The 27489-nt window shown below is 41.8% G+C and overlaps 1 protein-coding gene across 5 annotated transcripts in view; it reads left to right on the top strand.

Annotated features, from left to right (window-relative positions):
- The window catches only part of SPSB4 (splA/ryanodine receptor domain and SOCS box containing 4), a 169372-nt gene that overhangs the window by 61998 nt on the left and 79885 nt on the right, over nucleotides 1–27489 (top strand). The window contains exon 1 of one of the 5 annotated variants that reach the window (XM_054836058.1): nucleotides 22171–22657. The exons of the other annotated variants lie outside the window; for them this stretch is intronic. The gene's annotated coding sequence lies outside the window, so the exon portion shown is untranslated. Of the gene's footprint in view, nucleotides 1–22170; nucleotides 22658–27489 lie in introns of those variants that run through there. 5 annotated transcript variants of the gene reach the window in all.

Genomic DNA, 27489 nt, shown 5'->3' with positions numbered 1-27489 from the left:
TCTAGGTTCTCCCTGTCAAACACAAAGGTGCCATGGAAGAGGTTCTGTTACGTGAGGGAAATAGATACAAAGAAATTACAGAATTCTCAGAGATGTTTAAAGGGGAATTAAAGTCTCTGCTGTTTCAGAGCCATATGGGTATCAGATGTCATATTGTATCTTGTGTAAAATGTTTTCCCCTAACGTGGAGATAACTGTCAGTATCACATAATATGAAAGCTTATTAATCATTCATGACTCTTGTATTGACTATTTCTAAATGTACCTTAACTTATTATCAAGAAGACACAGGCAAAATAATTCTGAAGAAGGCCGTAATTTATGGCGAGAATTCCTATTTTTGTCTGCTGCAGGTTTTAAGATTGCTGTAAGCTCCCCTTGCTTAGGGGACAGCTGAATGTCTCTCAGGCAGTTTCCTGATGAGTAGCATTTTCAGTTTCCATTCTTTTTGGCCACTTCTCTCCGAAATTGTCAGTATGTTTTCACTTTTTTCTTTTTCCAGTGGAAAGCAGGAGAGTGCTTGTGTTTCATTGCTAGGTTAGGTGGATTGGTAGATGAGTTGCTTATTATGTGTGAGGTGAGAAAATTCCACACACCATCTTCCTGGGCAACAAACGCGGAGCAGGAGCCTCCTGCTCTTGGGGCAGGGGTGGCAATAATAGCTCAGGCGGAGGAGAGAAGGAAATAATTGCTTGATGAGAGTAGCTGTACTGCAGGGTGGGACAAGAGGGGCTTCCAAGTTGGTCTGCCAAGGTGTTTGGGTGGGCAACCACTTCCTTGGAATGGTTATTAAAAGCTGGGACTGTTGAGTTGGATTTAACACAGAGTTTCTATTTTAACTTGCTCTGTTTTACTGTTCGGCTCTATAACAGGATGTAAGTGAGGAATGCTGTCTGTCTGTATTCCAGTTCCCAATCTGTTCGGGATTTAGCTGTTTGGGGAACGTACAGTAGATGATGTTATTTAAATAGAAAGTTTTCCTCTTTTGGTGCCTTGTGTTACTCTCGTTGTTTTGGAACTAAAGGAGGATGCCGCTTACCCGTCTGGAGCTTTCTCTTCCAATTATATGTCTAAAAATGAGTTTCACAAACATGTCAGACTTATTATATACACAGTAAAACTGTTCCCTCAAATTATAACTCGTGCTGCTAAAATATGTGGCTCCCTCAGATATATTTTGTCTGCCTGCCCTCTTTGTTTCACTTGGCAGATAGAAGGTGGTAAGAAAAGTCTTTAGGATAAATCTTTCGATTGGAATTGTCAGAACAGCCTAAGGGAATTCAGGTGTCCAAATCCCTGCCCCAGCCAGAGGCTTTAAACCAGTATTTTATTCCTGCCTATCAGCTCATCAGCAATGATGGGGCCAGATTAAGTCTTTCCATTCAATCAGGTTTTGTGGGCTAATGTTTACTAAGTGTTTGACACTGAGCCACTGGCTTTTTTCTGCAGCACCTGCTGTTACACCCCAGGGGTTTCCCTTTCAACCCAAGGGCTTGTCAGGCTCACCTTGGCTTCCCCGTAAGGTCAGGTTGGGTATGTCCAGCCCGGTATGCCATTGGGTCTCTGTAAAATATCATTTGCCAAAAATACTCTTTTTTTTTTTTTTTGTAAGATTGAATTTTCCACTATTGATTTTTATTGTAATGAGGGATTATAGTACCTAAACAAAAAACTGCTAGTGGTTAAAATAAACTAATTTTCTTCTTGTTTATTTCGCCGAGGATTGTGCCTATAAAGATTTTTATTGACTACAGTATTGTGGATGTCTCATTAAAAGCATTCATCATTGCACGCTGGCATCTTTTATTATGTCGTAAAACTGCAATGCTACATAATGTCTGATTTTTCACCCTACCGTGGTATAAAGCCAAATCCTGCTTCCCTTTCAAAACGTAGATAGGTAGTTTTATACTAGCAAGATTAGTGCTACATGTTACCAGCTTCTGCTGTATCCCTCAGGGAAAGATAAAACAAAATTCAGCGGGATGGTTTTGAGGTGGAATTCTTTTTTTTAATCATAGTCTCTACTGCCCAATAGGTAGTGTAAGGCAGGAAGTCTGTTAACTGACTTAAAGAAAAAGAGCTGCCTGATTTAAATTTAAATTGTATTGTTCAACAGTGTTGTGTAATTAGATGGGAAAGCAGGAAAGTCCTTTTATTAGAGATGTCTTTGTAGACAGTAGCCATGAAAGCCACAGTGGTTGATGCTAATTACCATATTTTGTTGAAACTTCCATCTAAATGAAAGGATCATTCAATTCAGAAGCTGCAGCCATACAAAAACCACAAGTGCAGTTGAATTGCTGCTGCCAAGCAGATGGGGCTTTGATCAGAATAAGTTATTTGCAGCTTTATTGTCTGGCTGTCAGGGCGGGGCTTGTATTGAACCACCTCGCTCAGAGGAAGGGGAAGGGGAGAAATGGGTCTTGCTGCTTTGGGATAAGTTCATGGGAGAATTTTCCCATTCTTAGGTTATTTTTGCAGATGAAAATCCAAGCTTGGAAAGAAGAGCCATAAGGTACTCGATATTGGGCTACTCTAACATGCAAGATGCTTTTGGTAGGAATACGTTGCTATGTTCATTTTAGTTTTAGCATGGGAAGAGAGGCAACAGAGAGTGTTGAGCACAGCTGACTGCATATTTTTCCAGGGTCAGTTCAGTCTAGAGCGTATGAGTTAAAACTTGCACCACTATACTTTTTTGCTGATGTATTTCATACTGTATGGGTTGGACAAAAACTTAGCAGCTTCACACATCTGAGATGCTTTCTGCGAAGACAGTGTTGGAAACTGGTCGATTTACAAAGCCATCAAGAAAGTAGGACTGGGGAAGTGAGAAAGAATGCAAGATGTGGGACACCACCGTGCTAAAAGTTTAGTGTTTGGGGGCGAGGGGGCTGTTTTTTCCCAGTCTTTGTAGAAAATCCCCAGCATTTTGGGGATTTATTTGATTGCAGCAATTTACTGATACAAAACCTGATTTCCATCAATGAGTGGAGAAGGTAGGAAACATTTCCTGGCACTGTGTGGATATGAAGTGGGAAATCTGTATAGAGGGAATATACTGAAGTATAAAAGTAGAAACTGTAGAACAGGACTAGCCTGAGCAATCCATAGAAAACATTTTTTCTGTTTTTAGATTATATTGATTGTCCTCAGTCTTGTCTTCCAGTGAAAGTGAAAGCCTAAAAGTGAGAATTAATAATTGCTTCTGTGACCTTGTTAGTCAAAAAGGAAAGCTATGAACATGGTCTTATTTTGTACTCTAACTATCTACTTCAGGCATTGAAGCTTTCTCAAGCATAGAAAGTCTTTCACATGCAAAGGCAGAAAGGAGAGGAGTGGGGGAAAAGCCAAACCCCAACCTGGTAACTCTGAATTTGTTCAGTGTTGCACTATAACTACTGTGGCAGAATAGTATCATTTCCAGGCAATTACAATTGGGAATATTTGGAGGCCACTTCAGAATTACCAGGTTTTTTTACTTTTTCCTGAGATGATTCTCCTGTTTGTGTGCATCTTAGTACCTGTTGGTGCTCAGAGTGTTTTGGATTTGCCCTTCACCACACCTATGAAGCTTGATAATGATTTACCCCTAAATATCAGTGCATGGGCTTAACTTGGTCTAGATGTTGAGATCTGTGTGATCAGTACAGTTGAAGTGGATTTGAAAGAAATCTGTAGACTTGCTGAGACTGACTTCCATTTTCACTTAGTCAATACAAAACCAAAACAAAACCCAGAAAAAAACTCCCAAACCTCCAAACCAAATAATTTTGATATATTTTGCTTTTTTTTCCCTTAAAGACCTTTCTCTTTCTTTTACAATTTCACTTCTTGTTATCTCTCTGAAAAAAGATCTCCATGGTGCTTTACACACAAGAGGGTTTCAAAAGAAAATGTTACAACAATCTAGTCTTTGTGCCAGACTATCTTAAAAAAAAGCATGAGAAAGTTTAAAGTCAAAGGGTAGTTCTTAGCACTTAGAAATTTTAATCACATTTTATAAGTCAAGCTTTGTTTTAGAAGCACAGCAACACAGATGTCTTTGTTCTAAGTAGACTGAGCGCTCCTCCTAAAACAAATAAATATGAAAACTATTTTTATAGTAAAAAAGAAACCCAGATTTGAGTTGCTGTCTTAAATCAAGCAGATTTTGAATGCAAATTCCTAAGCTTGTTTCAGAATTCCGCCCCACCCCCCACCCCCCCCATCTCCCAGATGAAACCATCGTAGAGAATATGTCTCAGCAGCTTCTGCGGTAGAGTGCCATCATTAACGTTAGCAATCTGCTCGTCTAAATGTAGTGAACATAGAGTTAAAGGAACTTAAAAGGATGTCCCACTGTCATAAGTAGTACAGTAACACATGAATGAGATGCCCAACAAATCTCCAGCTCTTCTGCAGAGATGACATGCTGTAACTATGCACTTATGAGTATGGCATTCAAATATGTGTTCCAAGATTGTATTAATCCGAATTTCTGAAAGATCTGAGAGGAATTTGAAACCTCCCAGGGCATAATTTTTGGAAAGTCTGTTAAACTGTAGGACAGGATTATTTTTTTTTCTTTTCCCCTCCATGAGTGGTAGTGGATAAGCAAAACCTTTTTGTCATATTTTTGGCAGTAATATAATTTAAAAAAAAGGGGGGGGAATTCTTTAAAACTTACTTTCTATAAGTTTTGGCTTTTCTCCAGGTACAGAAGGCATCAGTGGTAGTGGAGAGAGAAGGCATTGGTGGCAGGCAGGGAGCAGAGACTTTGGGGTTTTGGTTGGGTTTTTTCATTGTGATGGGAGAGTTTTGATTTCACCCAGCTGTAGAATTTGGTCTAACAAGAAGGTATGGGTAAAAGGCTCATGGTTTGATCATATTTCAAATTCAGTGTGCTGCCAGCATAACAAAAGAGTTTTGTCATCTTGCTCTTGAGAAACCTATGGTGGAGTACGTGGATAAGCAGATTCCGGGGCCTGCTGAACACTCACGCTCAGGGCTGGATAGTAGGGCACATCTGAATTGCTCCAAGAGATGAGCCTGCTGCTTCTCGCTCTGACACTGCCTCGTACCGGGGAAATAACTGGTGTCGGCTGGGCTGTGTGCAGAGGATCACGGCTGTTGGCTCTTGGGGATTTTTCCACAATGTCAGAGAGCATTTCTTTGATCAGTAAAACCTTTTTTTCAGTAAAGTGTTCAGATCAGTCCTCAAATTGAATTTGCAGGTTACACGATACTGCATAATTGAAATACTTTTTGCTGTTGAAATAATCCTTGACATATAGTAAGATGCAGTTCTGAACTTTTCAAAAATGAGATTGAAAATTTTTTAATGTTGAACTTCTTGTGGTAAAGAATAATATGTCTCCATATATTTTGTTGTTTAAAGACCTCTGCAGATGGCCAGTCCTTCCACTGATCCTGTGCATGAAGCTGAGGGCTGATGTTGCAATTTGTTATCTTGACAGTAAAATGAGTGTTGCAGTCTAATTTGCAGCTTTAAGAATTAATGGTGAAGTGATAAGAGGTGATAAAGATCATTGTCTGCGTGAAGCAACAAGGACCAGGACACAGTTGTGTCATTGACTTTGATGCAAATAAGGTATTTGTTTGGCATTGCTCTGCTAGTTCAAATGAGGTGAAACAAATGAAGAAAATCTGGGAAAGCGTGTTTATAAACAAGAGTATTTACCACAGATGTCCATTTATCACCAAGTTATGTTAGAGACCAATATATCTTTCTTGGCTAGTTTGTATATTTACAGTTGGAAATTTTTACAAGAAGAAAATAAAAAATGTTTAGCTAAAGAGCACTATACTTCTGTGAGTTGCTTTCTTTTTGCTTTCTTTTTTGAAACTTCAAAGTATTTCATGAACCATTATCATAATGACCTTCTGATTCACAAGTTTCTGTTCTTATTAGTGGTTAATTAAAAAATATAAGGTGACAGCTTTGTGGCTGTTGTAGTGATGGTTTGAAAACAAGAAATGCAGCCTTTCTTTAACCAGGAAGGAGCAAACCAAATTTCTGATCATGTGTAAATAATCTAAAACTGGCAGCAATTCGGACGAGAACTTCCCAAAGTGCGAAGCATGGATTAGAGCCATTTGGCATGTTTTTCTCAGTTGTGCAATGTCATGTAATACAGTAGCTGGATAATTTTACCATATTTTGGGAGACTATGTAAGTACTTGAAAGCTTTCATGTAGTGACTTCAGTCTTTTCAGCCTCTCAGGAAATAGTTCTATTTTTGAGTATTCCAGTTTAATCGGTGTCTGTGAAAAGCATTAAGGATTACTGAAGCAAAAAGCTCTCTGGGTTATGGATTTCTGTTCCTTAGTATCTGCAAAGCTGGTGGTGCATTTTGGGACGTTTTCTGATTTATTTGGGTAAATGAGAGTTCCATAGGTTGAGGGTGAAATTACAGTGTATTCATGCTGTTGTACAGAGCGTCTATCTTTAGACTCCTAATTGAGGTTCAGAGGATTCCTATATACCTAAAAGTAAGACACAGGTACCCCCAGCAGGTGATTTATAACATAACTGTAACATAACGCTAATTGCTCTCTAGAGGACTATGCCCGTATCCATATAGGAGACACCCTACACGTGTCTTGGTATGGATTACGAGGAGGAGACTCCTACCTGAGGTATCTGAAGCCAGCACTGTGGCTGTCCTCCTGCGTGTCCCACAGGGGTGACTACAGGGGGGCATACAAATCAGGTTGCACGCAGTAAATTCACATCGGTGCCTATTACGTGCTGTTTTCCATGGGCAAGCACTGACTGTCCTGGTTTTGAACACACTGAAACGTTGTGGGCTCTGGACTTGTAACCACACCTCAGCACTTGCGCTTCTTCAGACTTTCAGAGCTTCCGATGATCTCATTTTATCAACGTACTTGTTAACGCCTCTGAATCACAACAATCTGAGAACCTGCTGATGTGGAAAGGTTGCTCCATACAAGATTTTAATCTGAACGACATGCTTTAATGTAGGTTTTGTTTATTCACTGGCTGTTGGTTGCCCCATGTGTAGTGAGTTATGATTAACTTCTGTTTTCTGCATACTAGAATTTTCATTACATAATGTTTAAAGGACAATACTTGTGCAAACAACTGTTCCTCCTGTTCATGGCAAATCTGCCACTCATTTCAAAGACAGCCTACTTATAAAACAAGTCCAGGTGTAATTAAGGAAATTGTTTTAAAAATACCGGTCCTGACAGTTTGTAATAGTTTTGTGAACTTTCACCAAAACTTGAAAATTTTACAGGGAATATTTGAGAAGGGCATCAGTAGAGCATTTAATCTGGATGTATGGTTGTGTGATAGATGTGTGAAAATGCCCGTTAATCTAATTTTTTAAAAAATAAGAAATAAAACTTAAAATAACAGATCCTAATCTAAGAAGGGTTTCCTGCATATTACTAAAATTAATCTGTTTCACTAAAATGCTGAATAGTTTTAGTAAATTGATCCTTTTTGCTCTTCTGTAAGAAAATCTGCGTGGTGAGTTGCTTAAAGAATTGTAGTTAACTCATACGTTGAGAATTACTTTCTTCTAGAGAGAACCTAGTAGTGCATTTAACCAATTTCAGGACAATTTCCTTATTTAGAGCAGAACTTCACTTTTGCAGAAGAAGCCTGGAGGGACAGACTGCAAAGGAAACGAGGAGAGCTTCCTCTGGGTTGTTTTGTTAAGGTGGTTTTTCCCTTACAAGACTTTCTCCTCTCCATTGGCTCAAGGTCAGCAGTGACTTTCCTGGCTCGCTTGAAGCACAGCAGTAACGCGAACACACTTCTGGAAATGTCTTTGTTGTCTGTTGCCCTTGGAACTCGTCCTTAAAAAGGGTTTTGTCCTTAAAAGTGTGGAGGAGCAACGCTCAGCCTTAGCTAAATTACTTTCCATTAGACTGATAGTTGGTAGGATGGGAGACCGCATGTGTTACTTACACTCCCTGAGGATTTGTCCCCCTCTGTCCGCTCCCTTGCTGACCTTGCAGAGGTCCTTGGCTGGAGCCAGAGCTGCAGTGGTGCTGGCTGACGCGGCGATGGAGGACAGGGGGATCCGAGCCTGACCTGCACGGCTATTAAAGCTGCTCTTCGGTATTTGCCAAACATAATTCCACCGGAGTTTTACATTAATTAGGACTTTGGTACATTGTCTTGAGGATTAGTTAATCCTGTCATTGTTTTAGTGCTGCCTACTGATACAATTAACAGGTATTAATGCCTATGCTTTTTAAGAAATGAACAATAATAGAATTTCCATATCAGGTTGTTTTTTGCAAACATCTTTACTGAGCTATAACTCTATGGCAAGATAGCGCTAAATGTAGCTGTCTGCAGTTCTCCTAAGTTTAATTTGAAATGGCTTAAGGGGCCCTAAAAAGACATTTGAGTTATAGTCAGCTTCGTAACATATTTCAGGTACCTGTACCAGATCTCTATTTTTTTTAATTTATTTTTTTGAAAAATGTCCATATTCTCAAAGCAACACATTACAAGTTAAGTTGTCAGCAGCATGAATTAATGTTATCAATCAATCTTCCTTCCTCCAAACAGTAATTTTCTTGAACCTGCATTTTGCTACTTTGTAATGAAAATAAAGTTGATGGCTTATTTGGCTAAATGATGGTTGAGATTTTGTTATGTATATGGTTTGGCTCTTTTTCTATTTCTTGTGGCTCAAATTGGTGTTAGACTTAATGTTTTTTAATTACATCCCACCAACATTTTAAGCTACATGTCTCACGCTCTCAGTGTTATATAATTAAATCAGATCTTAATAATAAATGGGATCTTAAAATTATTTAATTCAATTTTTAATAGCTATGTTTAGCATCTTCATTGTAGTAATCTCATAATGAGATTATCTTTTGCTAAAGAATGAAAAATGTTCCTGTTATCTTGTTGGTAATAGTCTGTAGATTTGCATTGGGCTTTTTCTTAGCTAGAATTTTTTGAGGGTGTCTTTTTGTTCTTAGGATAATTATTTTTAATGAGGAAAAATATTGACACTTCTTTTGTGTAGTGAACAAACTTTTTTGTTGCAGTGAAAATCTGTAAATATATACAGTTGAACTAACATTTTTAAATGTTGCTTGAATTATATTTAATTTTTTCAATTATCTGCATCCACTTTCAGAAAAAACCTGAGAACCTTCTCAAAAGTTTCTTATTCAAAGTCGAGTGTAACTACCAGTCCAGAGAGCGAAACGCATGCACGTAGAAGCATGTCTCAATCGCAAGATTTCAAATGTTTCAAAAGCAAACAAGCAGTTATTTAAATAATAAAACAAACACCTGCTCCTTCAAAGCCAAAAGCAAAAAACCCCCTCCCGCAAAAACCCAAATCCAGAAGCATTCTCTTTGGAAGAAAATGGGTTAGTGCCGTAGGAGTTTGCTGAAGTGAACGATGATTCGAGGCTTACCAGTTGAACAATACAGTTATGTTTATGGTGTTTGCTTTAAATAAATGTTCTTTGGCGAGTGCCTCCTTTACTGAAGATGCTTTTTGTTGGTTTCAGTTTTTCTGTACCATCCTTCTCCTTTCATCTTCTAGATTTTTGAATCCATTTTTGACAAAGTGTGATTTATGTTTGTAAAAAAAAAAAAGAAAAAAGCATTATGCATCTTGTATGTAGGACTTTTTTTTTAACCTAAGAAAATTGTGAAGGATCTTGTCAAAGGTGATTTCTCTGTGTTGATCTAAAGAACTCAAGTGAAAAACTTCTTGAAGTGTGCAGCAACTGCAGCAGCAATTTATACGGATGGGAGATCAGAACTATATAATAAATAGTTAGCTGCACATATATAACTTCTAAAAGCCTGCTATCTTGTCCATTAAATAACTTTTTTTTTAAACAGAAAAAAGCCTCTAATTAACCATGTGGTAATATTGTGGTATGAACAAGGGAAGTTTAATTTGAACTAGAATTCATTTATTTGCCAACGTGAATACATTTTGGCAACATACTATTAAACTCCATCTCTGAATTGAGCTTTCTGCATCGCGGTAATATTATTACAGTTTAATGATAGAGCTGCTGACTTACAATTTAACTAGCATGCAATTACAAGGCTCCTTGAGCAGCCTGTTCCATCCCCAGCTCTGCTTCCACGGATGACTGCCCCGGAGAGGGCTGACATGCTGTGGTCACGGTTCACTGCAGCATCCCACTGCAAAATATTTGGGGGAGAGAGACCCACGTTCCTGAATTGTTTCTGGAGGGAAGGACTGAATATCCCACCCCTACTCTGTTTTATCAGGTTTTAATAGGGAACGCTGAAGTTCTACAGCAAACACCACAGCAAAATCTTCCTCCATGCCCTCCACCATTGCCTGCTGTGACTGCGTGCTCAAGCTTTGCTTTGCTTTCCTCCTGCTTGGCTTAGGGAAAGGGTACCCACATAAGATCATTCCCTGTCTAGGAATAGGTGGGTGGTGAATTTGGTTTCATGCCCCTCTCACCTGCCTCACCAGGCACTCTCGAATACCAGCCGCCCGATGAGGTACGCGTAGAGAGGATTACAGGGTTGGTTTTCCTTCTTGCTTCGCCTTCTCTGGGCTGATGGAACAGAGGAGCTGCACTGACTTGCCAAAGCCTGCTGGGGATTAGTGTCTCATCGGAAGCAAATGTCCCATTGTGCCTGCTCCTGCTTGGAGGCACCTGGATATTCCAGGGAGCTCACACCCAGCCAGAACCAAAAATACTGACATTGTGCTGCTAGGACATTCCTTCAAACTGTTTCTGATGTCTGATGTTATGCTGCTGAACGTGATTATTTCAAGTCATATTGAAACACGAGCTGATTTTGTGATGAAGTACCTATGTAGTAGACCTCTGAGCATCATCTGAAATTTAGAAGTCACAGAAATTCTCTAATCCTGTGTTTTGGGATTGGACTGATTGCTGCAGGATATGAGAGGGAACAAAATTCATTTGAACCCTCCTTCCAGAGGGTTTAATGCTAAACTCTAGTTTCCTAACCCATGATCGTAATAGTTGTCTTTAGTGCTTTCTTCATGTGAAAAACCTATGGCAAAAGTAGTTAAGCATATGATCTCCAGTAACATACAGGATCTATAATTTGTCTCATGGTGATGGTGTTCTTTCTACTGTATAAAAAGAAGGAGAGGTGACAAGATGACAATCTTTCCTTTCTTTTTTCTGAGCAGAGGGTTGCTTTTCCATATGTGTTTCATACTAAACATTTTAGGTCCCACGTCTTTTCTCATCAAATATTCATTCCTGCTTTTTTTGTACGCTTGAAATAGACTGCGTCTTTTGTTTGTAAGGAATGCAACTGACTGTACAGAAGGGGTAAGAAAATGTCTGTCTGGCAAAAATCGCCTAGAAATTGGGCTTAAACCAATAAAGTGCTGGTTTTTATGTCTTCGTATATATATATTTAGGTATCAACAGTGATGTATATGTGTGCTTTGAAAGATCTGCTGTTTTGTTTTTCAAGTATAGGATATGGCGGGTAGCTAACGTAAGAGATGAGGGTTATGTTGGACAATGCCAGGACAGGGCAGAGCCAGGTAAGTCAGCACCCTCGGTGTCACTGAACTGGAACTTGCTCTGTTTAGATCAAAACTCGGCAAACCAGTGTTGGGGAGCATATTGGCATTTCTTGTGCTGAGGTTTTTTCTAAATGGTACTTCATAGCCTTCTAATAAAGCAGAAAGGGAGCCTGTAAGTAGCATCAGTTATCCCCAAATAGTTGCAGAGTGAGTTTGCTTTTTTGGAAGGCGGTTCTGATGAGTTTTAGTATTCTCCCTCTCTTCAAGACAGGTTTTATTGTCCTGGCAAACTACCGGTACGTCTGATTGCCTGAATATGCTATTATTACCACTTAACTTTCTGAACTCGGACAGTGAATAGCATAAGATTGCTGTTACATTTTCTTTTTCTTTCTTGGCTAAATTGTTCTGTCATATGACAGGATTGGGAAGAATTTACGGTTCAAACGTAAACATTTTTCTCAACAGAACAATCTGCAAATGTAGATACTAAATGTTCCACCTCATAACATGTATATAGAATGCATAAGATATTTTATAATATATTTTGGAGTATACCCTGAGGATATAATTTATTAATAGAGTTAAACAATGACTAATTTGTTGCCATTAAAGATGTCTTTCGATAGGTTTCTGATTAAAAGAAAGAAAAAAAAAAGTAGCTTTCTCTAAAAAAGTGACAACAGCTGAAATGCATTCAGTTCAGCATTATGAAATGCATAATACCATGCTATTACTATTTTAGATACAAACCAGTTAATCTTTCAAAGGAAAGGAGTTCTTGGCATATCCAGTGTCATGTACTGGCTGTGCTTTTTGGTGTCACCAAGCGAGGTGCGTGACAGCACTTCTTCCAAACTGCAGTTCTCCTGTTAAAATGTTTGGATGGTGGCATCCAGGAAGAAATCAATTAGAGGTGAATAGCTTGTAGGTAGGAGTGCTGTGTTTCAGACATATGTTGATCCAATTAACTGGGAAAAAAAAAAAAAGAAAATCAGATTTTATGAAGTCCTTGTTTAACTTCCAGCACAGAAATGTGTTAACTTTTCCTCTCTCGCTCTCCACAGTTTCCGTTAAATGTCCCTTCCTCCCAGTGAATTCAGGGAAACTCAGGCTGTTAACTAGCTTGTAGGATGGTGTTTGTAGCATGTTGGAGTTTGTACCTAGCTAAATGCAAGCTAAAATTTGGGAAGCAGACTCACCTTAGAGATGAAATATACAGTATCAGTAACTCCTAAGAAAAATAGTTTAATATAATGGAAATTCTGCCTAGCTCTTAGCTACATCGATGTGAACAGGACCATTTGATTTATGACTTCATGTGTAACTCCAAAGGCGGAAAAACAAAGCATATCTCCAACTGAACACACACTTCATTTTCATTTTTGAGGGCTGGATCTCACTATCTGTGATAGAGATACAAAAGAAAGCCTGGGTCTCGAGGTTTAGAGGCTTCTACACCAAAATTGCCGATAACGAAGGGGACTCTATGTTAGTCCTGAATAGCTTTTCCTTCGTTCCCTAAATAATTTAGCATAGTCTTGTTTGATTTCTTTTCTTACACCTTTAAACTTGCATTGTGTCTCCTCTGTGCTGATACGGCAGTGACACATTTCTACATTTGCTCATCTCAATCTCATTCGAAATTCACACGGTGAATTCCTGAATATTGGCTCTCCTTGCTTTACCCCTCATCCTTACTCATCTGTGACCTGCTGTACTTGTCGGAGCAGCTGTTACTACGATACTACTTTTTCCCCCATCTGGAAGGCAGATGGGCTAATCCACAAAGAGCCACTATTTGTTCGTGGATCAATTTTCAGAGAGTCTGAAATGAACAACTGACAACCTTCCCAAAGATGCTGAACATGTCCACGCCTGGGCAGTATTCCACAAACCAAGAAAAGTCTTTCAAGACTTTTATATATTCCTTTCTCTATATATAGGAATAGGAAGAAAGACAGACCGTGGTAATTTTATTTTCAAATTAGGAGATTGTTTTGCACACCCCCTTATGCAAGTGCCTCAGCCTTTTTTTTTTTATTTCATTCTATTTTTCAAGAGAGAAAATATTACAAAAGGAAAAAGGAAGGACTTACTCTCCTCTCCTAGACAACGGCAACTGCAATAGTTTAAGTATTTTACAAGTTCAGCAAGGATTGTGTCATACCAGAAGATTAATGCTCATTTCTATTGACCTATGTTCTCTTAGATTTTTCAGTTTTCCTGCTGACATCCTGCTCTTTATTTAAATATTTAGGCTTTGTTGCCTGGAAAGTTACTGTATCCTTGCTGTTTAAAGTTACTGCATCCTTGCTGTTTAAATATGATGTAAAACTATTTATGCTCTGTTTTTGGAAATTTTGGAGAAGTACAGGACGGGCTAGAAGTACACTTGGTCTGTCCGAGTTTAGTTAGCCGTGGGATGTATGCCATAGTATATCTGACATCACATAAACTGCATATACGTTACCATAAGAAAAAGCTCTGTTGGAGGGCAACTTGTTACTTTATGAATCCTATTTTTAAATCAATCATAATGGATTGAAAAATAAGTGAATAATAGTTTTGACGTGTATTTTTTGGTGAGTTAAATGATGAGATTGTTTTCTTTGTCTCCTCAGACTTTGAGTTTCTAGTCTTAAAAGACAGAGAGATGCGTTCCCTTTCACAAACAATTATGCCAGACCAGTATGTCTACTGCAGTCCACGTTGTTTTCCCTCACAGAGGTTGTATCTCTCTTATGAGCCCCGTGCGTTGTCCCAGGTAGGGTACGGAATTCTTCAGAGAAAATATTGACAGAGAGTCTGCATATACTGGGAAGTTGCTGGGAAGTGGCCCTATAGGTGTGACAGTCCCATAAAGAAAGCGATACATTTTCCCTTCACAACATAGGCTATCACAAGAGTTGTAACACAGTTTAATTGAGGAGTGGAACTGCTTTCTTGTGTAAGCTGGCTCACGTGTATTGTGTGCTTTTCACCTTTGTTCACCCATCTGTCCATGCTGGAGCTGACGTCTGCCATCTGAGGGCTGCCTCCCTGATGCTTAATTCTCTGATTAGATGCTTATGGCACCCTCAAAAAAACCCCAGAAAACCAAAGACAATCGGGTGTCTTTGTATGGTGCACACTTCCATCTCCCCACGGCGCCTTTGTGCGTACACCCTGATGAACAGCCTTTTGTGTGTCCAGACCCCAGATGGTTGCCTGCAGTCACAGCCTTTAGTGGAAGAATCATATTCAAATTGTCTAATGGATAATAAACTGTACTGACTTTGCTTTTGATGTGAATGGATGTTTTCAAGTTGAAGAAACAAAAGATCTCCTGGGGAAAATTGCCGAAGATATGTATCATTGTAAATCTTGAAGAGGGGGGGCAAGCTGAATAAACTGTAGCTACTTACCAGGTTTGCTTGCACTGCAGAAGTTGAAGATGAAAGCCCAGAAAATACAGTAGAACTAGTAGAATATCTCTTAAATCTTGTTGTCCAGATTATTGCAGCTAAGCAAGTAACACAGCCTTTTTTGTATGTTGTGAATTCACACAGCCCGTATTTGATACCTGGAATACTCAGCAGTTTAATTTTACTGAAACAAAATTCTTTCAAGACGACGACTTTACAGTTGCTAGAACATTCCCAGAAATTTGCAATTGCAATAACTGGAGACCTTTGAGGCCCTCTCCTCTCCCCTCTGCCCTTCAAATCAGGGAACAGAAAATTGTGACATATCCTGAGAGTTTCAGATGGAGTTTCCTGGAGTTTCAGGTGTTGGTTATCAGTCTGAGCAAAAAAGAGTTCACACAGATATTAATCAGGCTTAAGTGGTATCTTTGAGTAAGTTTGGGGGGTTTTTTTGGGTTTTTTTTAGCTCACTGAAGCATGCTGCTAAAGCATGTTTTTCTAACAACTAAGTAGGGGGGGTTTATCTTTTTAGAAGTAGTAATTAGCACCGGACTTTTTTTTTAACGTGGAAGGTAAGATTATGAAACAGTAAAACTCTTGGATATATCTAATATTCCTGGAATATTTTTATATATATGTACATATATATTAAAAAACTATTAAGCAAAGATAAATGTCTGGAATATGCTGGGTAACAGCAGTAGTGTTTTTTTATAGAGAGGATGTGAATAAATCCATCTTTGATACAGTTTCCACAAGTTTTGGAAAATGCAGGATTTTTCATCCGGAAGCAAGGCAGAATACAGGGTAAATTCTGCCTTTTCAAAGATGATGATCTTTTTTGGACCTACCTCTTAATTTGTCTGATATTTTGTTATATTTTGAAATCTTGTGGAAATTATCCACTAAGTAGTTTAGGAAGGAAGTTTTGAAACAAAACCCAGTCTGTTTCAGTTAAAAAAAAATCTGAGAGATATATTATTACTTATATTTCCAGAAATACATCGTGGGGAAATCTGGGTGACAGATCTACCCACATTAGCTCCTCATGACAGGATTTGAAAGAACATCTAACGTGCTATGGTTTTCCACACTCAAGTTGCCTGTGATCCAAAGTATGCATCTTGTGGCTTTCGCAAGTAATTATTTTGGGATGTCACAGTCACATTAAAAGAAAAAGATAGGAGAGAAAGATCATTGCAGTCACTCCTTGCTAACTATGAAGTCAAAATTTTTCCCATGGGAAGCCATAAAGACCTGTTAATCTCTCTTGACTGGCTCAATGGACAAGTACCGATATTATCAAAAGCGTCAATAATACCTAAGCTGAGTTTCCGTCACATGTGTAGTAGCTGATGTGACAGAATGAATACACAGAATGATCCAGGGGGTTGGATCAGTCATGATTCAGTCTAAATCAAGCTAATACTGATGCATTGAGGACTCTTAAGTGAGGTAATGAACATCCATTCGCACCCCGACTCATCAGTGTCCTTTTGCAAAACAAGCACATTATGTACTGCCGTGTCAGCAGCCTTGTATACTGACTTGCTTTGAGGTGTTCCTGTGACAGCCATTGTCCCAGGCTCTATACCCATCTGTTCCGACTGAAAATTTTGCAGTTGATTGCTCTCCTGAAATGGACCTTCCTATAGTTGCATTTGATTGCTATAATGTACTCTGGGAAGTGCTATGTAGTAATACCACTTGAAAAGTAAAGCTAGAGCAAAATATGATTACCTGCATTATTAGATTTCAAAGCAGAGACCCTGATGCCAGAGTCTTGTGATGTGAACTAGCTGCCAGTCAGGTTCTGATGGGGTTTGTGGCATTGTAATGACTTGAAAGGGTCTAATGTAGTTTGAAAGCAAGTTCTAGGAAAATGCTTCTTTGTACTGGACTGCAGCAGCCAGTGGAGGTACAGGCTCTCTGGGCTTCCCAAAAAGGAACCACCTCTTCAGAGATCACTCTGACGGAGGTTTCTGTGTTGGAATTTAACCTCTGGAATTTGCCCTTTAGGTTGTGCAGAACCCAAAATAAGTAAGTAGAATGGGTTTTGGATCATTTTCAGTACCATAATAACTTGCCATGTTTATCAGTTGATACTGTTGTGTCCTCTGAGATGTCCCTATCTCGTTTACTGCTAGCACAGGCCAAGTAGTCATTACAGTGTTTAAGAAAAAACCCTTCCCTAAAAACCTTGGACTCTCTTTATGGCTGTGTCCAACTAAATCTTGCATGAAGGAAAGACTTGAATACCAACTCCACAGAGCAATCAGAGAGTTCTTCAGACCCTGAGCTCTGAAGATAATACGTGAGCAGAACAAAAGGGGGCGTGAGCTGCTTGCTTCTTACCTGAGAGTATTGTGTGTGTATAGTCTGTTTTTTTTTTCCTTATCTGATGTGTTTGGGGAAGAAACTTGACTATGTAATAGGATATGAAGTATACGTTAAGCTTTGGAAATACATCTGAGAGTGTGGGTAGCTCTGCTTTTCAATAGACAGACTTTTGACATTTTAAAACAAGCTACTTTTGCAATGTTCAGTATTTCTGAATGTCATCCTTATTTCTCAAATGGGGCATGCAGAACCTTTATCCTCAGTTTAAAATCTTTGAACTAATGAAACATTTATGCAAGTGCTGATTTGCTAACCTCTTTGGGTTTTCCTCGTTGTGGCTGAAGAGGAATGTGCTCTAAGAAGGTGAATTCTAACTTCTGCCCAGTGGTCTATGAGAGCAGGTCTCAGCAGCAGTTTGGCAATTCATTAAGAGATGTGTGTATCCTGGCTTCTTGGTTAATTGTTTTGGTAGACTCCAAGTAGCAGTGGTAAAGTCTGAATTCACTGTTACAGGTATGAGGCTGGGTCAGAATGAAAACCCGCATGCAGAGAAGCTCTGTCACCAGGTAGCGCTTTGAGCAGTTAGAGGAAAGTGTGTGCCTCTGTTTCTCTGGATCCTTTGGTATGAAGGTCCGGCGTTCATGGAAGCAGAGCTTTGGGACAGAAGTACTGTTAAGATTTAAACATCTTGTGTGGGAATTTTGTGAACTTTAGACAACTATAGCTAAGGTCATGTCTTTTCATGTGGATATCTAAAATGTGTGAAAACAAAGATTTTCATCATAATTCTCAACTTTGGCTCCCCTATAAGAATGATGACTGCAGTATTGCTGTACCTAAGAGGGCTGTTAGAAATAATATGGGTTGCTTAAGCACCTTAAATGGAAAATGTGAGGCAATGAAACATAATTCTTTACAATCCATAAATCGCAGTTGTGTATTTGTGCTGTCTTGTGGACTTCAAGGTGGGCTTTGTCCATACTGTCCATTCTGCTGAGAACCTTTTGTTTGTGGCCTCACTCAACTCCCCCCTCTGCCCTGGAGCTTGCCCAAAACGCAGCAGACCTGAAAACAGGAAGAATTCTAGGGATGTAGATACACGAGCAGTGCCTAAATGGTCCTTTGCTGCGAGCTCCTTCTGCCTGCGCTGCGAGGCAGCTCTGCCCGGAAAGCCGGGCGGCTGCAGGGCCGGCAAGCCTGGACTGTCAGCAGGGAACCTCAGCCTGGGACACAAACCGGAGTCGACGTCGATACCCTGAGGATAGCAATACCCAGAAACCAAGTGGGTAAAATAATAGCAATTGATTTGTTATTTAGATGGATTGTAGGGTCAGGGCTCAGTGCCTCCTGCATGCGTGTAGGAAATGTTTCCTAATTACTTTTGAGCAGAGCTGAGGGCGGATAAGGGTTCACCAGGCGGTAAGCGTGGGTCTTGCCTTGAAAGGTCACTGCATATGGGAAGAACAAATTTGGGCAGTTAATTCTTTTCGGTCTGTTTGCCAAGCTCAGGTGCCAAGATACCACTTCAAACGATGATTCTCATGTGTGATAGAAGCAGAAAGCAGATTATTGCCTTCTCTCTCTTGATCTAAATCAACTTTCTTTTTCATCTTTTTTTTCTTAACTGTCCTTACTCTTTCACGGGCAGCAGTGCGCAGCTTTTACCCTCCACTGTCTGCCCAGCAATTCCAAGCAGATAGGAGACGCAGAAGATTCCTCACCTTCCCCTCACCACCTAACAGTGATGTTTCCCAGTCATGGAGAGAAATGCGTATTATTCTTAAGATTTCCTTTCTGACTGTGATTTTTATTTTGTGAGGTAAATCAAACCAGCGGAAGACTTGGGGAACCTGAGTAACGCACCTTATGATACAGCCTGGATTCTGCCCTTTGGGGTGCACGGCTCCAGGAACTGTACCAAATGGCTCATTTTGTTGATTTTTGTGTCACAGAGTTTATCCTGAAAGGTTTGTAATGTTATACAAACGTGCACCTCTTCCTCACCTCCCCAGGTATTGTATGAGTTCAGCTCAAAAGAACCAGCTGTATCTATACCATGCTCTAAGTCTGTTTTAAAATTGTGTTAATATTTTAAAATGTGATTGTTTACTATTCTGTTAATAAGCTCTGTGGAGGCGTATATATACATTCTCATCTATATACAAATAGCATTTCTAGCCCTCGTTAATCAAAATGACACTTTCTACACCCTCAAGTGTTTTCACATTTGCACATGAAGTGTGTTCCCAAAACTCTGTGCTGCCTGATTGATCTCTGCATTGTTCAATTTTCAGACCTTTCCATCTAAAGCTGGCTGAAAAGATACAAAAGTTGACTTCTAATGTGATTTCTTTAATCTTCTTTTGTAGATTGAGTATTACAAACCATGTAGAAAGTCTTTCCAAGTTTGCTTTTTGCGTCAAGCTTGGCACAGGCACGAAGGACCACATCCCATTTTACACTGGAAAACGTACTGCTTACTGCCAAAAAAAGTGTTAGGAGACAGTGCTGCTTTGGGAAAGTGTGTAAGAGAAATAAGGCTGTTAAAAACTGAGGAAAAGAAAGCAAAACATCCTTCTCAGCACAGGCTCGCCCCACTTATTCTGTGCAAACATTGCCCGTTCTAGGGCTCCTCTCCCAAATGAGTGCCGTGGAACAGTTACTAGCCGGTGCTCGTATCCAGGAGGAGGATTTAAATTCAGTAACTTGTCCGCTAGTAAAGAGCGCAGCGAGTACTCATCTCAAGATTTCCACGTGTGTATATATAAACCAGACAAAGACCGCCTGAGGGAATGGGAAGCAGTAGAAAGCGTTTTCTAGGCTTAAGGAACTGTGGAGCACACAGAAAACTCCCATTAATCCTTTGTTTTCTATTTACTCTACTGCTACCAGTTAACCCAAAGGCTGCAGGACGGGTGCGTATGCAGGGCCTGGAGAGGAACTTGAGTTTAGTGCTCTTGTCTGAAATATTTCAGTAGGGTCCGGAGCGTCTGACCCCTGGAGGCACCTCTAGGTCCCCACAGAAGGGGCACTGCCATTATCTGACACTTTTTCTGCCCGCATGGCATGTGTGAAACACACGGCAGGTTTTACTGCAGCTTCTACTGAGGATTTCTTGACTGAAGACTCGCAAAGAATTTGCAGAATTTCCTCTCCATTTTTTTATGGTCTAAGCGTGGGTATTTCTCTTGTCTGGCTCAGTTCTTTGCTAAAAGCCTTTCTGAAGATTTTAGTAAAAGAAATACAAATAATGTAGAAATAAATATCACCATGAAAGAGCAGGGGAAAAAAATCTTGCCCTCCCCATCCCTAGAAGTATAAAGCATAGGTAGAACAGCAGAATTTAAGGAAAAACAGTTCCTAATTTAAGTTCTTCACCTTTGTAAGTTTATTGTCTTGTCCTGCAAGAGACAGTTATTTTATGTCATCTTTACAGACGGCTCTGAAGTCTCTGAGAAAGGTTAATCTAGTTTTGGGGTGGGAAGTGCATAGACAGCGGGAGGAGAAGCAGCATCTGACATTTGTTGTCTCGAGCTCTGACCCAGGCACTGTGTGTGAGAGGGAAAACGCAACATCTGTGGAAGTGATGCTGGTGTTCCAGGTGGGGGGGGATTTAGAGACAGAGAGGATTAGGATTAGAAAACACTTTTTCAGGTTGGCATTTTCTGATATTAATGAGTAGTGATGAAGCGCTCGCCTTTTGACTGTCTTATAACCAGCACTGGTTTGACAGGCCTGTACGGGCCTTGCCCGTAGCCACGTAGAAGCGTGCTGTGGTTTAATGCCTGCCGTGGTTTAACCCTGGCCGGTAACTGAGCACCAGGCAGCGCTCGCTCACCCCTTCCCCCCAAGGAGATGGGGAAGAGAATGGGAAAAAACCTCATGGGTTGAGATAAAGGCAGTTTAATAGGATAACAAAGGAAGAGAATAATGATAGTAATAGAACAAGTGATGCACAAATGCTTACCACATGTGGAAGAAAAACCAACCCGGTGCCCAGTCTGTTTCCAAGCAGCGATCCCACCTCCCGGCTCGCCTCCCCAGTTATATATGGAACATGATGTTCTATGGTATGGAATATCCCTTTGGCCAGTCTGGGCCAGCTGTCCGGGCGCTGCTCTCCCAGCTTCTTGTGCCCCTGGCAGGGTGTGAGAAGCTGAAAAGTCCTTGACTTAATGTAGACACTACAACTACCCAGAGACAACTAAAACCATCAGCGTGTTGTTAACATTGCTCTCATACTAAATACAAAACACAGCACTATACCTGCTACTAGAAAGTTGCAGACTTGAAGCTTACCTAGAAGTGCGTGTTTGGTTTTGGCATCCAAAAGCATAATTAGAGCTTCACCTACGTGTATATGGCCTAGAGAGATCAAATAATGCATAACATCCCCTCAAGAATATACATGTTTTGTTTATACTAAGCCCATGTGCCGTAATCTCTGCCCGCTCCCCAGCTCCGGCTCTCCCTGGCAGAGCGTGAGGTACCGGCTGGAACCCGCCAGCAGGATTTGGGGCATTTTCCTGTTGCTTCCTCCCCAGCGAGGCAGGCTGGGGGCTGACGCCTGTTGTCTTTTCCCGGCGGTGCTAAGCAGCCTCCCGGGCCGCGCAGCGCCTCGCACCTCGCCCGCTCCCTCTCGGGTGCTGGCTTTTCGGAAAAGTTTGTAGGTGCCCGAGGGCGAGTTTCACGCGTGGACGGCGCGGGCTGGCGGGCGCTGCCCGGCTCGGGGGGCGGCGGGCGCCGGCTCGTTCGCGGCTCGGCGTCCGCGGGGGCCGGGCCGGGGCGGGGGGAAGGGGCGTCGCCATCTGTTGTTAATTCCCCGGTCATTGGATTAGTAACCCGCGGTGATGAGATCAGCGGGATCGGCTTTCGCGAGGGGGCACGGCGCTTGCCGCGCTCCCCAGCTGCGCCGGCTCTCGCATGAGGCGGCGGCGGGCGGCCCAGGGGGAGGCAGCGCGCACAAAGCCCGGTAGCCGCCACAGGCCGCCTCCCGCCTCAGCGCCGGCACCGGGCGGGGCTCCCGGGCGGCCCGGCCCAGCGGAGCCGAGTCGAGTGGGGCTGTACCGCCCCGAGCCCAGGAGCCGCCCGCAGACCCCCGGGCGCGGCGCCCGCTTCGGTGCCGGGCCGCGGCGCCTCCCGGCTTCCCTCCCCCCGCGCCTCCCCGGGGCAGCGGCTCGCCCTGGCGCGGCGGCAGTTGCTGGAAGTCGGCGGCCGGGATCAGTCTCCCTCCCGGGGAGAGTACCGTGTGGAGGGGCTACTCCTGCGAGTCACGGCTGCTGGGGGGCTGAGTTTGTTTACTTGTGGTTCGCGTTTCTCCCTCTGGATTCTCTCTCTGCTCGCGTAGCGGATCGACAGAGGTGCTTTGGTGGGGGTTTTATGGTAAGTTTGCGATGGGTGGGTTCTCCTGTTCGTGGGAATTCCCTGTTTTGTCGTACAGTGTGTAGAGACAAGTTTCGTTTTTCTTACATAGTGCTGTTTTTTAAGCTAGTGTTTAAAGAATACGCTTCTGAAACGTTTTCTGGTTAATAATGAAATGTTTTACAATAGAAATTAGTTTTCTGAGCTATAAAAATTATTTCTAGATGTTAGATAGCTGAAGATTTACGTTTCTTATCAACTGAGTTTATTTGACTTTGCGCTGGTGAAAGCAAAACCTCTTGCCTAATGATTGCCACCAGCCAATATTTTATAGTGGTTACTTGGTGCTTTTTCCGGCAGTGAAAGCCAGACCTCAGTTCAACTGTTCAGGCAGATCTGAAATACCGAACTATCTTCTCGGCAAGGGTAAGAGGCAAGCTGAACCTTTACCAAGTCAAGCCCAAATTTGTATGCGAGACCTGGGTTTCCACAAAGAAAGGTACTGACTGAATTTGCCCTCGCGTTACATCTAAAAGCTCCCAGCCGGGCGTTTGGGTTTGGTGCCGGTGGTCGGTAGCTGTTCCTGCACAAGGCCCAAGGGCCGGGGAGCTGAACGCTGCCCTCCCGGTCCCAGTCGTTCCTCAGGAGAGGACTTCGGTGTAAGGGAGTTGATGTGGTAACGTCCATGCTGCCAGCAAATCATTTTTACTTCTTTTGTGTGGACTGCTACAGGGGGAAAAGCCTCCTATATAGAGACGGCAGCTACCACTTCATTTGCTGGTTTGATGTTGGCTACAGCCCTTCGGTGCTGAAGTCATAACTGGTATTTTTGCAGTGCTCTGCTTGCCTTTGGTGACAGCAGCAGTCCCTGGTAAGATAACTCCACGTTGCGAAAGAGCTTACCCTCTGGGGCAAAAACAGCTCCAAAGAGTTACTCTCGATGCTTGTGGCTGAAACTGGCCTGGCTTGCTTAGTGTATCTCAAAGGATGCTACATTTTTAATGTTGCTTCTGTAACTAAAACAGCCTGTCGGGGACATAAATATCAAATTGCCGTTAGGTTATTTGGTGCTGCTGACAGAGTAATGCCAGACACTGTATGTTCTCTTAAAAACAAGTGGAAGTTTTATAACTGGCCTCAGTAATGGAAATCTGGTTTTCTTGGTAGCTAATATGCCTCAGTGTCTTGCTGCTGACTCTGGATGTCCTTGGATGCGCCTCAGTGTCCCTGCCAGGGCTGAAGGGAAGCCCGGTACTTTCCTGCGTCACAAGGATGATAAAACTTCACAGCTTGTGCTTGCTGAGGCCCTCATGTGGGTGTTGCTCTGGAAGTACACACTGGCGCTGTTTGGCTTGGAGAGCCCTGTGCTCACACCGATACCATCCTTTGCAAATGTCACTTCAGCCAGCTTTGAAACGCCAGGTTCCTGTTCGACAGGCTTTGGGGCTTGGCAGTAATAAAGCAGAGCCTCCCTTCTGCAAGGAGCTTTTTAGAGTTAGGAGATTTGTGTTTCTTCACGTAGAAGCACAACCCTCCCCAATGAAGTGCTAATCGAGTATTTTGCTGCTTGAAAGAACCAGAACTTGTGATTTTTGGTTCAACCAAATTACAGTTATCTTTGACTCATGTTTGCGCAGCATAGGAATTTCTGAACGATGGGCCATCTCTCCTGCGACTCCACGAGCAGCAGCTCATTAACTTGTCAGGCTCCATTGTTGCTGTGTAAACTTCTGTAATGGATTTTCCATGTACCAAGAAAAATCGAGCAAGCTATTTTTGTCTCATTTTCCTTCACAATCACTGTTTGCCCCTCTTCTGTGTATAGGTCACTGTCCTCTTGCGGGGAAGGAGAATAATTTTCACAGTGGAACTCGATGCCATGTTGTAGGACTCTCTGTGATGGTTACTTTGAGTTGGCTTTTCTTAATCTAGACAGCTAGAGACTTTGAGGAGCCTATACGTTTGAGGTGTAGTGACAGCAATTGAGGAAGAAAGGAGATGGTTTTCTGAGATGTTAATTGTTAAAAATACTTGGCTAAAGTGACTAGCAACATCATGTTAGATACCCAGCTGTCTCATAACCCATAATTACTTTTGGCCAAGAAGAAGAGGGCAGAAAGAGGGATGCCCTTTCTAGATTTAAGTTCTGTAAGCCATGCTGCATCTTGGCCGTCTTCTCTCTTTAGCCTGCTTGGCTGCTCACTACTGCTGCACTAACACCCTTCACTTTTTGTGCTGGGGCAGCATCGCTTCAGTGCAAATTTGAGGCTTTCAGAGCGCTTCCAGGCATGGTAAATCCTAGCTTGAGTAATGGTAGCGCGGAGCGGCCTTGATACTCACTTCCATTTCCTCCCTTGGTTAGTGAGAATAAATGTACTCTTCTTAATAGAATATCTGCATAAAGGAAATCTAGACATATTTTCATTTTAGCAGATTTCCCAGGATAGAGGTTTGACATCAGTGTTGCTGGACTTCATAAATCCAGGCTTAAGGCCAAGGCAAGAGCAATGCCAGCGAGGAGCAGAGGCTGGTATCGGGGGGCTGCCTGCCTTCCTCATGCCATCCGAGAAACAAACCTGGGCTCATGACTTGAGCAGTGAAGGGCTCCATGCTGGCAAAACTCTGCTTAGATGGACGCAGCTAGTGTAGTGTAGGCTTGCTGAGCTGTGTAATACAGTACACAGCTTGGGGCTAATGGAGATGTAGGCAATGCTTGTTGTCCTGGGGTCTTAAAGTATTTATTAAGCCATTTTCTGTGATGAAGGCAATGCTTAAGATATTGAACAGCTAACTAATTTTTCGAAGTCAAAACTCAATGTAAGATTGCTGTGTGTAGCTAAATATTTGGTAATAATTCTGGAAGTTAGTGTTGTTGGATTTAACTGTTAGAAAATGAACATGTACTGCAGGCTGAAACTTGCCAGCTACCTCACCCACGTGTATCTTCCATGAGATTGTGTACATGCTAGTGAATCTGTGTCACTCCATGCAGCACACGCATCCTTCAAGGATGCCTTAAAGCTGTCTTTTTAACATGCAGTTTAGGGATTGAGAACTCGGTTAGCTGATGTACAGTTGTGCTGTAGGATAAGGCGTAATGCATCAGGTGCTTCCTGGGAGAGCTTGTCTTCAGGCCTCTTTACCTTTACTCAATTTATGCTCAGGTTGGTTGTGGGGGTTGGTTGGGGCATTTTGCTTTTTTGCTTTGTAAAGGTGTGTGTATATCGCTAGCACTGTTGGTAGACCATATCCTACAAATGTACTAGCGGTGCCACTCCTAAAGGCTGAGTCTCAAGTTTGCTAATAATGAACAATCTTCTGTTCTCCTTTACTTGGAGAAAGTGATTTTGTTACACCATTCAACCTACTGTTGCTTGAAGACAGCTGTGTACTGTACCTGTGCTCTCTCCAGGGTAAAAGTATTTGAAATGGTGGGTGCTACCTGAATCCTGCTTTAAGAGGATGTCAGGAAATGCCTTTGCCTTACCTCAGCTGCATTACAGCCCACAGTCCTTTAGATTGTATAGTGATAAAATTGGGGTTTGGGTTTTATTTGTGTGTGGAAAGCTGACAGTATAATGAGTAGCATCCACAACCTAGCAAGGAGAAATCCTTGCTCTGAAGAGATTTAATTTTGAAGCTAAGCTTAAAGAAAACAGTGTGCTCCTATAACCTTGGTGGCAGCATGGGAAAATGCATCAGAGGAGAGCAAGAAAAATGTGGCTTATGTTTCAGGAGCAGTGCTGCGTAACAGAGCAGTGCTTGGGGGGTGCCACGACTTTGAGCTAAGAACTGCAGTTGCAATTTGACTGGTGATAATTGATCAAATTTTGGCTACCTCTGCTCTATTAAAGACTGGGCCTATCCATCAGGAGTGTTGGGTAGAACTCACTTCTTTCCTTCCTTTAGTTCATTTTGGACCAAAAATGGAGTAGTGACAGGTACTAGCCTATTTAGATATGTGTATATACATTTAGATTTGGGGTGTGTGTTTGTCTTCTTTTAAAGGAATGTTGTCTTTGCCTCAGAGGTCAATGCAGTGCAGCTCCTAATGTGTGTAGTGATTGAAATGCAGAAATGTAACACAATTTGTGTTTTGTCCATAGCAAAAAAACCCAAGCAAACAAAAACCAAACCCAAAGCAACCACCCACCAAAAAAACATGAGGGAGTTTATATCTGCTTCTCTTCGTTAGTAAGAAATGAAGTACCTAGGCTGAACATGGGTGCTCAGCTTTGACCTAAATCTGCTCCTACTGAAATCACTTAAACTTAGAGCAATGCTGAGCTGTATTTTGTTTAATTTTTCACTTCTCTCTGCTTGTTCTGTGTATCTTTGGGTTGAACATCACTGATTAATCCTGCTCCTGACTGGTGTCAGATGAGAGGTTTTATTGTGTTGCACTGCAGAGCACGGGTGACTTAGCAACTTTATCTTTGAGAATTTGTCAGAGGCTGAAATGACAAGCGCGCTCTGGTGTGCAGCACTAAGCGCAACAACGTATGAAATCCATCTTTGAGGTGATTGTCAGCTAATTCTTTCAGAGCCGTACAGCAGACTCTGGTTGAGTTTGCTTTCTTGATTTAAATCTGTGCATTTCCAAAAGCTCATACTAATACTGCCTTTCTCGTTCTACCCTATGGCCAAAGCCTGGCAAGCTCTTGTCTTCTGTTAGACTGGGTTGTCCCTTCCTGTGGTAACAGTTCCCAAAGAAGGTCTCGCAGTGGGCTTTTGAGAGACAGAAAAGATTGCCTGTGTTTATGCTGTCTTGTCAGAAAAATGAGGATTTCCTTCCTGCAGAAACTGGTCCATGCCCTGGACCCTGACCAGGATCTGAACTGCAGTTCTGTCTC

This window comes from Grus americana, chromosome 9 (assembly GCF_028858705.1).
Source record: "Grus americana isolate bGruAme1 chromosome 9, bGruAme1.mat, whole genome shotgun sequence".
Taxonomy (NCBI): domain Eukaryota; kingdom Metazoa; phylum Chordata; class Aves; order Gruiformes; family Gruidae; genus Grus; species Grus americana.
Note: the sequence above shows the minus strand (reverse complement) of the source record. Positions and strands in the feature narration are given on the sequence as shown.